The sequence below is a fragment of the Gracilinanus agilis genome, chromosome X (assembly GCF_016433145.1).
Source record: "Gracilinanus agilis isolate LMUSP501 chromosome X, AgileGrace, whole genome shotgun sequence".
NCBI lineage: Eukaryota > Metazoa > Chordata > Mammalia > Didelphimorphia > Didelphidae > Gracilinanus > Gracilinanus agilis.
Window position 1 is genome coordinate 48,479,412 of NC_058136.1, and position 15,967 is coordinate 48,495,378.

Consider the following 15,967-nt stretch of genomic DNA (forward strand, 5'->3'; position numbering starts at 1 on the left):
TCCTTTCTCAACTTCAACTCACTGCTCCTAATTCTGTTGTCAGGAACCAAGCAGAAGAAGAAATCGTTTTCTATGTGCCAGTCTCATGTAACAGTACTTGAACACAACAATCATATGTTCCTTCAGTCCTGTATCTCTAAGTTAAATATCTCCAATCACTTCAGCCCATCCTCATATAATATCAACTTGAGGCCCTTTGTCATCTTGGTCACTCTTCTTTGGATAGCCTTCCTATAACATGCTAGATTTGAATGCTAATCTCAAGATATTGGAGTTCTAGCAGCTTCCTCATTCTGCAGTCCAAGATTTCATTAGCCTTTTTAGGTGCCTTATCACTGATAACTTCAAAATACCTTGCTTGAAGTCTACTCAGATCCCTAGATCTTTTCAAACAAAAGATGAATTCTACCCAAGTGTAAGAATTTATGCTTATCACTATTAGAATTTCATCTTCTTAAATTTGACTCCACATTTTAATCCTCTGGCATCTTCTTGAATACTGAAATTATAATCCAACATATTAGTTATTCTTCCATGATTTGTATCACCAGTGAATATGAAGAACATGTCATCGAAACCACTGACAAAAAAATTAAACCAAATGCACCAAATACAGATAATTGTGACATTCCACTGGAAACTTCCTTCTAGGTTGCCTTTGAAAAATCAGTGATTGCACTTTCATTTTAGTCATCCAACCATTTCTAAAATCACCTATGTATACTGTCTTCTAGTCAAAGGGTTTTTAACCTTTTGGTTAGGCTCACGGACTTCTCAGAATAATACTTTTAAATGTAATGTTAAAGTATACAGTATTACAAAGGAAACCAAAGATTACTGAAAATAAAAATGTGATTTTTTTTTCCATCTAAATTCATTGACCCTCTCTTCTCAATCTCTCCATGGATCCCTTGGGGAACTCTGGATCACAAGCTGAGAATCCTACTTTTGTCCCTTGCCTTCCACCTTTTTCATAAGAACTGGAAAGAGGTTGTGTGCTGGGAGTTAAGATAGTGGAATAAAGGTCACTCCACTCTCCTATCCTTAAACACACACACACACACACACACACACACACACACACACACACACACACACACACACAGAGACAGAGACAGAGGAAAATAAATGACCTCAATACAAAGGAAAACTGGAGGAACATGTCTCACTGGGGTAAGAAGAGATAGTAGCCCAGGCAGCACAGGATCTGAGAGAACTGGCAAAACTTGGAGCAGCAGAACTTGGAGCAGTCCAACACTCCAAAAGGAGGCAGCAGAACCCAGAGCAGGGGACCAGCTCAGCCTCTGAAACAGGGGAATGGCTAATATGAGGTGCTGAATATAACTGGACAAAATAGCTACAAACTTCATCAGAGCAAGCCAGCAGGACCATCTCCTTGACAGATACATCATGAGAAACAAAGGCAGCTGGGCCCCCCCCCAAGTACCAAAGAAGGACACTCAGTAAGCTTGGAGTAGTGTGCCCTCACCCCAGGAACAGAGAAGTTCCTCAACAAATATATAGGGTAATGAGGTATTGAGAAACGACTAGGAAAATGATCAAAAGACCAAAAAACCTGACCTTAGAAGGTTATTTTAGTAACAGGGAAGACCAAAATACAAACTCGGAAGAGGATAACATTGCCAAAAAGGAAAAATGTAAAGCCTCAAAGGAAAGTGTGAAAGGATGTCAGGCCTGAAAAGAATCCATGCAATAATTTAAAAAGAAGTTTTAAAAAAACAAATAATAAGAGAATTGACAGAAAAACTCAATAGCTGGAGAGAACTCACTGAAGAACAACTAGAATAGGCTAAAAGGAAAGGGATGCAGAGAAATAATTTGAAGAAAATTATTCCATAAGGAATAAAATGGACCAAATAGAAATGGAGGTTAAAAAAACATACACACCAAAGAAAACAACTCTTTAAAGAATAAGATTGGCCAAATGGAAAATGAAACACAAAAACTCAATGAAGAAAATAATTTTCTAAAAATAAGAAGAGCAAGAGAGATTTTATAAAATACTTTACTAAACTCTAGATAAACTATATTTCCAGAATTCCCCTTATGTAGCAGTTTGACAAAAACCAATGGTAAGTTGCCATGATATGTTGTTGATATGTTCTTACTGGTTCTTTGCAATCACTGCTTCATCCCCAGATGTTCACCAATTATTTTTACCAGTTACCCTCGCTGTTACTTCATCATTAAATCTTAGAAAGTTTTCTGAGGCTGAATTCTATTATTGTGTACTTAGCTAAATGCCTCCATTTTTATTGGTCTTGGATTCTTTAAATGTCCTACTTTAAAATAATCAGAATAAGGGTTCATCTTCCATGGATAGCTGTGCAGACCTGGGAAAGCCCATCTGTTATAACCCTCACTTTCACTCTATAGTCAATTCAACTACTTTGCCAATATACATTTATCCTGATGTGGTGGGTTCAACATTATAGTCTTTTTCTCTTGTACACACACATAGATTTATAGAGCATTTTATGGCATTGGTGCTTCCTTCCCAATGAAAACAATGTGATATTAATAATAACTTTTAGAGATCATTTTCCATAAAAAACCAAATAGAATGACCATTCCCAATTTATTATTCAGTAGTTTTTTTCAGTTTTTCAGTTGTGAAAAGAGTTTTCACAACTCTTTGTGACCCAAAGTTAATAAATATCTGAGGCCAGATTTGAACTCAAGAAGATGAATCTTCCTGACTTCATATCTGGCATGCTATCCATTTTGCCACCTAGCTGCCCCTTCCTAATTTATAGGCAAGGACCATAAGGCTCATAAAGATAAAAATGTTTTTTAAAAGTCACGTAGTACTGGAGATAAGTGCCCTGAATCCGTGTCCTAAGTTCTTTCTAAAACCTTCTATTTTCTCCCTATGAATCTGATTTCCTTAGTGGGAATAGTCTCCTTGGTGGTGCAGAACTCTTTGCCCTGGCTCCTTAATAAGTAGTCTTCATGATTTGCTATGGCAAAAATGAAAAAAAAATGCTACCCACGGGGCAGCTGGGTAGCTCAGTGGATTGAGAGCCAGGCCTAGAGACAGGAGGTCCTAGGTTCAAATCTGGCCTCAGACACTTCCCAGCCGTGTGACCCTGGGCAAGTCACTTGACCCCCATTGCCTACCCTTACCAATCTTCCACCTATAAGTCAATACACAGAAGTTAAGGGTTTAAAAAAATTAAAAAAATGCTACCCATCCTTCACCCCCTCAACCCCACATACATGGTGGGGTAGCCCTTGTGATGCCACCATTCTCTCAGTGGAATTGGGCTGAGTTTTGGAGTTCATCACCTGGTCTCTCCTTCTTGGTCCAATATTCTAGATCTCTGGTACTACTAATATAGTCCATAAGAGCCCCAGACAGAGGAAATGTAGAGTGCTAGGAAGAGTTGTGCTCTGAAAGTGAAGAAGACCAGAGCTCACATTGTAGTCTTGCAACTCTATATTCGTATTACCATGTGGAAACCTCCTAAGCTCTTTGGCCCATTTTCCTCATCCATAAGGTGGGCAGTTTGAACAAGATTATTTCTATTCTCCCCTATGCCTTTAAAAACTTCTGACTGCCAAGTCAGGTTGAGGCCTCTGAACAGGGCTTTTTGTTTTGCCCATCTGTTCAATTAGGAATAATGGTACTTACCACCTCTACTTCTCACAGCTGAATTCTAAGACCCCAAGAAGATAAGATATATGAAAATACTTGGAGAAGTACTACATAGAAAATTATAGACTATTAGTAGAAATGGAATAAGAAGTGAGTTTAGAGGAGCTAAAGTGAATGATGAGATCCAAATGTGACTAGTTCAATTTACCAAGGGATTTTCTACATCCTGGTCCATAGCTCCAATGACTCAGCTTTATTGCTTTAGATGTAAGAAATGTATCTGAATAAGATACATTGTCCATATGGTCATCAATCCAATTAATGAATATTAAAGGTTTGCCTATGATGTTTTATTTTAACAGATTATACAGTATTTTACATGTGTGTTTTTAAATGTTGTGCTAGGTTAGGAAGTTAGAAATTAGGGGGGTGGTTTAAGGCCATATTTGCTGTGATTAAAAGAAAAAGAATGCCTAATGTCCCCAACACTGAGGCATCCCCAACACTGAGGCAGCTAGGTAGCACCACTGTTAATGGAGCACTCAGCCTGGAGTGAGGAAGAAGACCTCAGTTCAAATATGACTTCAGACACTAGATTGATGATCTTGGACTAGTTGTTGTGAGATAATATTTGTAAAAACCACTTAGCATAGTGCTTGGTACAACATAAGCATTATGTGAATGATTATCTTCTTCCTTTCCCTTCCCAAATGACCTCTTCTAGCTCCAGATTAATAATTAAAAGGTTGCATTGTTCCCCATTTGGAAGATCATGGACTCAATGAAGCATTATTTTTTTATCATGGTAATAAAATGATGACATCAGAGATCTGGTAGCAAAGCATGCCTCCTTTCTCTTGGCACAGAGATGACAGACTACAGGTATAGAATAAGACATATATTATCAGATATGGTTAATGTGTTGGCCTATTGTACTTATCTACCTACAAGTGAATCCTTTTTTTCCAGAGAGGATAGAGAGTCACTGAGAAGTTAATAGGTTATTTTAAAAAAGAGCATCAGTAATTTTTTTTAAAAAAGATATCATGAAGGAGAAAATTCTTAATAATTGGAGGACTGCTAGCTGTGTTTCTCTTCTCATCTTCAGCTTCCCAAAGTGGTGACAGCTTCTGAGATAGAACCAGGGGTCTATCATTTTAATGAAATATTAGTTGAGGTTTTAAGATCCTGAGGTATTTTAGAGGTGGCTGGCCTGGAGCTCAGGTAATAGGGAGTCCCTTTGATTTCCTTTAGATATTCATGGAAAAACCATTTGGATCCCACTAAGGGCAAAGGACAACAAGCCTTTGTCAGCTCCATATAATAACAGCAACTCACAACAACATTATGAAGTAGGTACAGTGAAATAGAAGTTTTATTATTCCCACTTCCCAAATGGGAAATTGAAGCTTAGTAACTTACTCAGAGTATCTTGGTTATTAAGGGTCAAGATCAAGATTCAAACTAAGGTCTCTCCTGACTCCAGCTTAAGTCTTCTTTCCATTCTACTATCATTTATGTCATTATTGTTTAGTTGTTTTTCAGCTGTGTTCAACGCTTCGTGCTCCCATTTAGGGTTTTCCTGGCAAAGATACTGGAGTAATTTGCCATTTCCTTCTCCAGCTTATTTTATAGGCAAGAAAACTGAGACAAACAGGGTTAAGTTACTTGCCCAGGGTCACACAGCTAGTAAATGTCCAAAGCCACATTTGCACTCAGGTACTTCTGACTTTAGAGCCAGCACTCTATCCACTCTGCTGTGTAGCTGCCCTTCTATACTATTACTGCCTCTAGCCACAACCACATTACACTTTGAGCTTCTTTTTATGACTATTAAATAACAAAAACATATGATATGGTAATTAGTAACCAAATTTAAATTTGCTGATTACTATATCTTCCATATTATTTAAGAACTACAGGGAAGCATACTGATAGAATTCCTATCTAAGAAGATTGTGCATTCCAGAAAATAAATTCTAGCTTTTTAGTGACCATTAAAAACTTCAGACATGTTCCCTATATCTTCAATTCAGGCCATAGCACTGAAGAATATACTTCAAAAGTCAATTTTACCCTGGAAGGCAGCCAGGGAGAACCATTTGATTCAATTCAATGAATAATAAACATTTCTTGAATTTCTATGTCCTCTTTGTTGCCAGGAGTGAACAGATTCCCTAGATATTGTCTTTGCTATCATCACAGTCACTGTCTGTAAGAGACAGCCAGATAAGGCAGCGGATGGAAAAACTGTGAGAGGCCAGTGCCACTCTTGACAACACTGAGAAATGGGCAAGAGTTGCTTTTTCATGCTTTTCCACTTCCCGTTCCAGGGTTCCTTTCTCCTCTTTGAGAACTCTGCCTTGAGAACACAGCACAGAGAGTGCCTGCTCTGTGTGTTCCATTTCTATAGGACCTTTCTCTTTCAGCTGGGAATATGATCATAGCCAATATTCAGCATAAGGTGGGACTCTAAGCTCCATCACCAGCCTCAACTAAGGCACACAGTCTTTGAAAGGATACAGACCAAATACAAAGGATACAAAGAAATGAATCTCTAATGATAGTAATTTCGACCCATTTGGTGTTTGGATAGGGCATATATTTTAAATCAGGGGAACTTTCTTAACCTACTGATATCCCCCAACTCACCTCTCCCTACTTCACTCTGCCCCCCTCACACATACACAGCAATTCCCATTGGCATTCATCTCCTTAACCTAAGAATAAGGCTGCCCAACATAGAGTAGTAAACATAGAATCCGGAATCAGAGGGTCCTGACTTCAAATCTTAATTCAGTGACTTATTCCTTTTTTGTGTCTTAAATTTCCTCATCCATAAATTGAGGATTTTGACTAGATCTCTTTTAGCCATTAATCCTTTGGTTCCTACAGCTGGCCCTAGAAAATAGGCTTAAGAATTAATCAGGGTACAGAATCTATAAAAATAAGTAAAATTTACTTGTTTATATTGGTGTCTAATATTTCCAACAAATACATCTAATAACAAGAAAAAGAAGAATAAAAATCAGGGAGTTGAGTAGCATCTCTGTAGCTTCCTAGTTGGGTGACCTCTTGCAAACTATTAAATTTTTCTGATTATCAGTGTCCTCATTTGAAGAATGGAGAGAAATTCAAATGAGATCATGCATGTGAGGTGCTTGAGGAAGTTATTATGTGGCAAAATGTGGGATATCCTGGGAATAGTGATCACAAAGAAAACAGCTGGCAAACTTTATCACCTAGAGGGAAAGCACCCTTTCTTATCCTCTTTATTCAATAAATGCCAACTCTTGCTGATTCTCTCTACATATCTCTTGCTTCTGCCTCCTTTTCTCCATTCACATCTATTATCTTAGTTAAGGCCTTTAGCATCTTTTACCTGAGCTATCATAATAGTTTCATCTTCTACCTTCCTGACCTTGTACCCATAGTTTCATGTGTTGGGGTTGATGGATCTTCTCTCTTCTACCTCTTGACATTCCTTCAAGGGGCTTCACTTCTCTGAGCATCAGGATGGTTAACATCTATGCACATCATTCAGTCATGGCAGTTAGAGTACCTTAAAGGCCTTGCAGCATATTCTACCTGAAGAGAAGGGTAACGTAGCTCTCTAGCAGCCTGGAGATGAACTGTAGTCTAAGAAATGGTTCTCTGAACACTACCTACCCACAGAGAGGGGAAACTTCTGGGGATAAGGGTGAGACTACTTTGGATGGGGAGCAATGCTTGCCTCCATGGATGGATGAATAAATGAATGAGAAGAAATTTATTAAGCATTTACTATGTTCCAATCATTGTGCTAAGTCCTGGGAATACAAAGAGAAAAAAAAATGAGACTGTCTCTGTTCTCAGGGAGCTCACACTATAATCAAGAGAGTCAATGCCAAAAAAGTAAAACTCCTGGACAGATAAAAAAGCCCAACAGTCCCAATGGTGTAGTAATAGGGCCAGTAACTAGTCCCAGGGATCATTAGGTTATGTAGGCAAATATAAGAGCCCTCTCAGAGGAGCCCTTTCAGAGGGCTCTGCATATTCATTTTGGAGAAAGGTAAACTTCAGCTCCATGAGCCTTCTGGGGACAGGAATTAGGTTGCTCAGGGGAGAGGGATGCTTCTTCATGACAACTTTGGTCTAGGCAAGGGCTAGCACAGCTATAGGGGTGGGCCTAACACAATCAGTGGGACGAGTTAAGTCTCCTCAACCATAATCCCTACCCCTTTGACATTCTGACTTTATCCCTCTAGTTAAAGACCTGCCTGAGCCTACCATATCTTCTCTCCACAGTTTTTTAGGAGAATGGTTTATGCCTATATTGAGAGTACTCTTGATGAAAGTATGAGAGGGTACAGGCAGGTAATCCCAGAAAATTCCCTAGAGCAGATCACCTCTTTATCCTCATAGAGTAGACGGATAAGTTCAGTGGAAATCAGCACTGTTGTACCTGTTTCTTGATTATTTTCCTAAAAATAGTCAATTCATTTAACTCCCCTAGTAAAATCTGTCTTTCTATAGCATGTGCCTTATACATATGTTCAGGTCATATAAGATTAAATGAGGGATATAGCCACAAAATCTTTTTCAGCGAGTCTCTGATTATCAGTATTTTAACACAATATAAAATAGGGCACCTTTGTTCACCAAGAGTCCTTAACACTGTAAGGGAAGGAATATGGGTGAACAGAAGAGGGATTCTCTTTAGATGGTGAAGTTTTTCAATTGCTCCTGTTTATAGCTGTCCTTATGCTGATCACAGCAATGTCTCACTGATATCTTTAATAGCAATCTATGCAGGAAAAACCAAGAGGATGAGAAATGCCCATTACACAACTTATGCCATGGAGTTGAATGAACTCAAGGGTCAAGTTACTCTACTTACTTTGTGAAGCACAGCAAATGTAACATTGAGTAGGAGCTAAAGAGTGCATTGGTTGTCATTTGGAAAATTGGACCATATTTTCAATGATGCAAAGCTACTTCTTTTTGCCAGTGCTTATATTTGTTTAAACACCAAAATGCCCCCAGTTATGCTAATATATCCACAAATCATAGGTATTCTCAGAAGAATTATAATTGTAGGTAGAAGAAAGGCATAATAAGTACTAGTAGGCCCTGGCATATCCCCAAGGATGAATTGTATGTAGTGTGCAGCACATGCTTTCACCTCAAAATCCATGAACTTACTCTCCAGAAGTTAAATTGATTTCTTAGCCATCCCATGTAAAGGAATGATCAGGAGAGGAAGCAGACTGGTTATAGAATGAGGTCAAGATACAGTGGTTAAACAGGTATATAAAAAGATTTTTAAAATCCTGGAAAACCCTTTAGTGCAGTGGTAGATGCTCTGAGGAGGATTTGTGAAGGCCATTGAGGAGAATGTCAGAAAGTGAAAAAAAATTGGGATGGGTAATTGTGATCTGCCCTAGAGAAAGGAATGCTAATTTCGGGGAGATCTGGAATCCATTAAAGTGTTGAAAATGGTACTATGGTAAAAGTATGTAAGAGAAGATAGATGAAGGGTTTGTGAGCATAAGTACATGTAACTTTTAAGATAAATGAAAGGGAATATTAAACTTGACCCCTCTCAGCATCCCAGTTGAAATCAGAGTACCTGAGTTCAAACCTTACCTCCAGCACTTAGTAACTGTGTGACTAGTGGCATGGTATTTAGTTTCCCTAAAACTTCTTTTCTTCACTTGCAAAATTAGAATAATAATGCATTCATTATCTGCATCCCAGAGTTTTGGTCAAGAAAGCACTTAGTATGAACAATAGAAATATGTAGTTGTCTGATTATTCTTTTCCATAATACGATTTGATTGTACCCTTTGGGCAGTGTTTTGGGGAACATTTTCTGTACATTTTAGTGTGTCTGCTTCAGGTTCCAAGCTCCTGAAAATGAGGTGATGACAAATGAAACATTGTCATTTTCCTATGTGACAAGAAATGTCCTGTACTTGGAGATGAGTCTACTCTAGCAAATAGCCATTTGATTTCTGATTTATGAAAGTCTCAGACTGCTAGGGAAGTGACAAAGGGCTGGGAACTACAGAATGGTTCTCAAAGCAAAGTTCTCTCTCCATATCTGGCAGTTAAGTAAGATGGCCAGATGGTGATAGAACAGCCATTCTTGATATTCTTGGCTTACCTCAGGAAACAACAATAAAATAATAACTTTCCCTCATATACCTAGAAAAGATCAATAAGGCATGAGATGATATACAAATCTATGGCAATGCCTAAGTGCTGGGAATAGAATACTCCCCTCAATATCTGGGAAGCTTAATTCATTTAGTTTTTATCCCTTTTTGACTACCACCCCCTGATAGAAAGAACTGGCTAGCAGTGGTTGGCCAAAATTCTACTAGGTAAACACCAGCTGTAGTTTCCCATAGCCCAATGTGATGACTGATATATCTTTCCCAGCATCAGAGATTGACTCACAGAGCAGCACTCATGAGGCACCATTTAGGGGGTAAGCCAGTGATTCCCAAAGTAGGCGCCACCGCCCCCTGGTGGGTGTTGCAGCGATCCAGGGGAGTGGTGATGGCCACAGTTGCATTTATCTTTCCTATTAATTGCTATTAAAATTAAAAAAAATAATTTCCAGGGGTGCTAAGTAATATTTTTTCTGGAAAGGGGACAGTAGGCCAAAAAAGTTTGGGAACCACTGGGGTAAGCTAAGAAGAGACCAACTGCTGAGGACCAAGAAATGCTGACTGGCATAGAAGAAATATCAGAATAGTATGTCATACATATAGGGGATGAAGAATTTCATGTTTCCAAATCTCAGAGGGTGAATTGGGTAGAGAGTGTGTTCAAAAAAGTCACTTGTAATTTCTAGTCTTTATATAGATAGTTCCTTAAATCTGGCAGTATGTGATAATCCATATAACTGATCTAAGTTCACTCAGCAAAGATATGTGGGCTATATGAGTAGGAAAGTGACTCATTTCGAGTTTTCCTTGAATGATTTGCTACATAGTTCATGACCTTGGGTAAGTCACAACCTCTCAGGACCTCAGTTTTTCCATGTGTAAAATATGGGATTAAACTGAATGGTTTATAAGATCACTTCCAGCTCTAAATCTATGAACTTACTCTCTAGGAGCTAAATTGTTTTCTTATTCATCTATGTTTTTAGAAGTATTTGTTCTGGTGATTCTATTTATCTAGCTCCTTGTTGTCTGTTTTATGAAGGATATTATTCAGCATTGCTCATTGTTATTTATAATAAAGGTTTGGTAAATTATGAGCGATTTTTCAGAAGCATTTGCTTTTTAAGCTTACATTTGAAGAATCTTTTACATCCTCTTTTCTTTGTTCTATTCATTTCATTTCAGATGAGTACTCCCTTGATATACTCTCTATGTTGGGAGGAATTACAATATCCCCAGTATTCTGGATAAAGTTCCTGAGATAAATTATGGGAGGGCATGAATGTAAGTCACACAGGATAAGCAGGTGGGGATGGGTTGAAATCTGCACCACTAGAGGAAACTCAAATCAATGGCATTGCAGATATACTGGAGAATTTGAATTATAGCCATTATATTATCTGGTCCCCTACCAGGGAGATATGGTAATATTATTGACCCTACAATAGAGATAGAAAAATTGAAGTTCAGAGATATAATGATTTGCTTAAGGTTGTATAGTAAGGAGTAGAACTGGTTCTTTAACCTAGGCCTTCTAACTCTAATTCTGGTGTACCAAGTTTCTCTCTCTCTCTCTCTCTCTCTCTCTCTCTCTCTCTCTCTCTCTCTCTCTCTCTCTCTCTCTCTCTCTCTCTCTCTCTTTCTCTCTCTCTCTCTCTCATAAAAAGACTAGCGAGAGTAATAACATGCTGTGCAAATGAAGCCACCTTATAAGCAGAATCACCTGACAGCCTTTAACATACTTGACAAGTCCTCTCTATTCCAGGATAAATGTTCCTACTTTCTTTAATTGATTCTCTTGTGACCCTTGTTTACCCACCAAGCTCATTCCCATCTTTTGTCCCCACTCCTGCTTGTCTATGTCTTTTCCAAAATGTAATGTTGTAATTGAACAAAGAACTCCAGAGATAGCTGGACTAACCTCATTCTCATTTCCTTATTCTTATGATCCTTTGTTTTGGACACTATGACTCTCTCAATACAGCCTAGAAAAGCATTTAGCTTTTTAGCTGTTGGCTCATCTTAATCTCAGAATCTCCTAAAATCCTCAAACCTTGTCATTCCGTTGGTTGCCTAGCCATATACCCCTCATCCTATAATGATGAAGTGGACACTTTGAGCTCACATATAGAATTTGACATTATTACAGTTAATCCTAAAGAAATTAATTCAGATTGTTCACTGAAAGGTCAGAGCTGAAGCATAAATACTTTGGTCATATAATAAGAAGACAGTACTCCTAGGAAAAGACCCTGATGAAAGATTGAAGGTAAAATGTTCAGAATCAGTTTAAAACATGTAGAAAAGAACCTAATGATAGTAGTGAGTTAGGTTGGACATAAAAGCAATGTAAAATATAAAAACACCCAACAAAATGTTTTTAAAAGGAGTTGCTTTTAGACTAGCATTTTTCTTTTTCATTTTTTCTACTTTATACTATCATATTTTTAAAAATGTGAAGGACTCTTAGAGGACATTCAGTTTATCCCCCTAGTTTTACGTATAAGAAAACTGAAGTGTAGTGAAATTCAGTGATTGGCCTAGGGTCACACAAGTATTAAGTAGCAAAGAGGAGATTTGAACACAGATCTTACTGGCCCCAAATACAATGCTTGATATACTATATCATGCTGCCTCTTTGAAGGATAAAATCATCTATAAGGCAAGTACAGAAATAATTGCCTTGCACATGTGTGTGTGCATGTATTTGTGTATGTATGTTGTATGTGAGAGAGATTCCTTCTTGTGCTGCCACATATACTTTCCTCCATTTTGTTATTTTTCTGTTATTTACCCATGAGAAAGTAGCATCTTTTAATTTTTTGATATAAACTATTTATTAATAGACTAGGCCAGTGAGTATGATTACTTCTTCTTGGACACACCCACAGTGTGACTCCTAAGGCCTGTAGTCTTGGTGTGCTGGCCACGGACCTGGAGACCCCAGAAGTGTTGAAGGCCATGTTGTGCCTGAATCTTCTTCAGTCATTCCAGGTCCTCACGAAGCTTATCATCCAGAACATTAGCCAGAACCTGGCTGTATTTTCCATCCTTTACATCCTTCTGTCTGTTAAGGAACCAGTCTGGGATCTTGTTTTGCTGAGGATGCTGCATGATAGTGATCACGTGCTCCACTTCATCTTCAGTGAGCTCACCAGCCCTCTTGGTGAGGTCAATGTCTGCTTTCCTCAGTACTACATGAGCATATCTTTGACCCTCACCCTTGATGGCTGTGATGGCAAAAGCTATTTTCCACTGTCCATCAATGTTGGTGTTGAGCACTCGCAAAATGTGCCTCAACTTCTCGGGGATTACAAGAGACATGGTTGCAATGACAGCGTGAAAGCCTCCTCTGGAAGAGTAGCATCTTTTAATTTTAAGAAGACTCCACAACTTACTCATCCCCTTCCCAACTAGGCTGAAACCTATTCTTTCTTCCTCTCAACTCAAAAGGCCCCTAAACTTTCCTACAATTAGAAATTAGATTACTTAATTTTGTATCCTGAGTTGTATCCTAGTTAATTATTTTGTTATGATTAATCGATCTTTTGTATATATTTGAATAAATGTTTTTGGTTATTATAATTTGCTTGACTTGGGGGTCTTTGGACTAACTGAGGAGTCCATCACCATTACTTTTTGATTGACTAGCCAATAAATCACTTATAACCAAATTGTCCCTCAGTTATTGTTATATTTTCTATTATAATTGCAGCACCTCCTTTATTCCATGTACAGGAAGTAGTAGTTAGGAGCAAAATCAGTTGCCATGTTTCCCCACTTCTCCCTGCCCTAGACCACCCTTTATCAACTATCCTAAAAAATAGGGTAGGACCATTAGTAATTCAAAAACTGCATAAACAGGCCCTGAATAATTGAGGTAGCTGTTAAAATGGCTTGTTCCATACCTGAGTCCAAAGTAGATGCTGTATTTAAAACCAGTGGTCACTTGCAGTTTTTTCCTTGCTGTTTTTATGGCTTGAGATAAATTGTTGGTGCTCCAGAGATTCAGAGCAACTGGGATCCTAGTAAGTGATAAAATGAAATGTCACTCTTCCCCACAGCTATAAAGCTGACAGGAATGTGTTAGCATCATGGGGTGGAAGGCTAAATGTTTGATGCCCTTTTCATCTAATTAAGATGAAATGGGAAGAGAAGGGGCAAAAGGGACCATTGACAAGGTAGAAGTATGTTCCAGTTACTTTGCCACATCTTGTCAGGAGAGTATAGGATTGTAGATTTAGAACTGCAAGGGCCCTTGGAAGTCATCAAGTCAAATCTTCTCATTTTACAGGTAAGGAAACTGAGGCTCATATAAATGAGCTATTCAGGGTTATACAGTCAGTTAATAGGTATATGAGGTCAGATTTGAACCCAGGTCTTTCTGACTCCAAGTCCAGTGCCCTACACACTATGGACAGAAGAACATTATGTTGGAGTAGAATATGCACTGAATTCTGAGCCAGAAGACTCATATTAAAAGACTCTTTGCTACCAACTAGCTATGTGACCTTAGGAAAATCAGTGAACTTCTCTGTTCCTCACTTTTCTCATATATGTAAAGTAAAAGATTTAGTTTGGATAATCTCTAAAATCCTTTCCAATTTAACTATGATCTTATATTCCATTCACCCAGGGTGATCGGGATTATGGTTCATTATTGTTGGAGTAGGGGCAAAGGAGGTAAAAGGGTATGGAAAATATCAGCTTATATAACCTTTACTTTACTAAGTTATTGCCATCTTGAAAACTGCTCAGACACTTCATAAGTCCAATTCTCAAGGGCTGTCCATAAGCTCTAGATTTGGGATTAACCCTGAGTCAAGGACTTAGAAGGTACAATTGATCTGCTGTAGCTATCCATTGACTCTTTTCTTTATTCTGATATCCTCATATGAGAGCTACTTAACCCCTATGAGATCTCTTAGCTGCTGGAAATCCCTTTTTCTCACATCATCTGAGCAGCCAGATGATCATGGTAATCTGGTAACTGTTAGAAAGGCAGTCATGAATGACTTACTGGGTTACCACTTTCCAAGTAGCCTTTGTATTTTTACGGAGGACTTCAATACTTTGAGTCAAAACAGTGACCAATGGGAGACACTTAAAGATTTGAATTAGGGGCAGATATTTGGTATTCCACTTCCTAGTCTTTGCCACAGAGGCTTTTGCCTATTTGGTCTGTAGGTAAAGTGGTCCATTTTACAACACATTTCTCTTCACCTAAGGCAGAGGTCACTTTTATTTGATGTCAATAGAACTCAATAATTATCCATTTGGCCATAATTAGTTGCTTAGCAATAAAAGATTTTAACTCCCTCTCCCCTATTTTAGAGTGCTTAGATGCACTGGGAGTCAATGGTTTTAGTCATCAGACTGCACGTAGGACTCCCAGAAGGAATTTGAAGTTGTTTAATTGGGGCATTAAATGCCTTTCCAAGTTATAACTTAGATAAACAGGCCATGAAATGACATGTTTAATGGAGACAAATCATTACCGTCTAAGGGTACTTTGTTTCCCCCTTCTCATAGGATTTAGAGCTAGAAAGGAAATTATAGATCAGCTACTCCAACTCCCTTATATTTCAGGTGAGGAAATATGAATCCTAGCTAAATGACTTGCCCAAGGTCATAAAGTATTGCATAACCAAGGTAAAATTTGAACCTAACTTCTCTGAGTGTCCATCTGGGCACCTTTCTACTCTTCCATCCCTAATGTAGTTCCTTCTCTATTATTTTGCATTATTATTACCTCAGCATACTTCCTCTCTCTCCACTATCTTGTAAGCCCCATGAGGGCATGGATCATGTTTTGCATATAATTTTTAAAATTTGTTTGTTGGCAACATACAGTTTATTCTCAAAAAACTCTTCAGAGTCAGTTTTGTTGGCAACCATACTTGATTACTATTCACTTAGAGCTATAACTAAGAGTGGGTCAACTGGGCCTTTCCCCTGACACCAAGATGTAGGGGGCACTGACAGCATTGATAGTCCTTCAGCATGAGTAGTTAGTTAAAATATGTTACCATATGGCCTGCTTTTTTCCTGGGTGCCACACCCCAGATGAGCTCTTCTCTGGGCTAGCTCTCTCCTGCTCTCTTCCTTGGCAGCAATTTTACGTTGTCTTGGCATCTCTTTCTTTTCTAACTCCAGCATTCTGCAGTTCTATGATTCTTTGACCAATCAA

At 38.4% G+C, this 15,967-nt stretch overlaps 1 pseudogene; it reads right to left on the reverse strand.

The window, feature by feature from the left end:
* Nucleotides 1–12,589: 12,589 nt before the first annotated feature.
* LOC123253568 lies at nt 12,590–13,103 on the reverse strand (annotated as a pseudogene).
* Nucleotides 13,104–15,967: the final 2,864 nt, after the last annotated feature.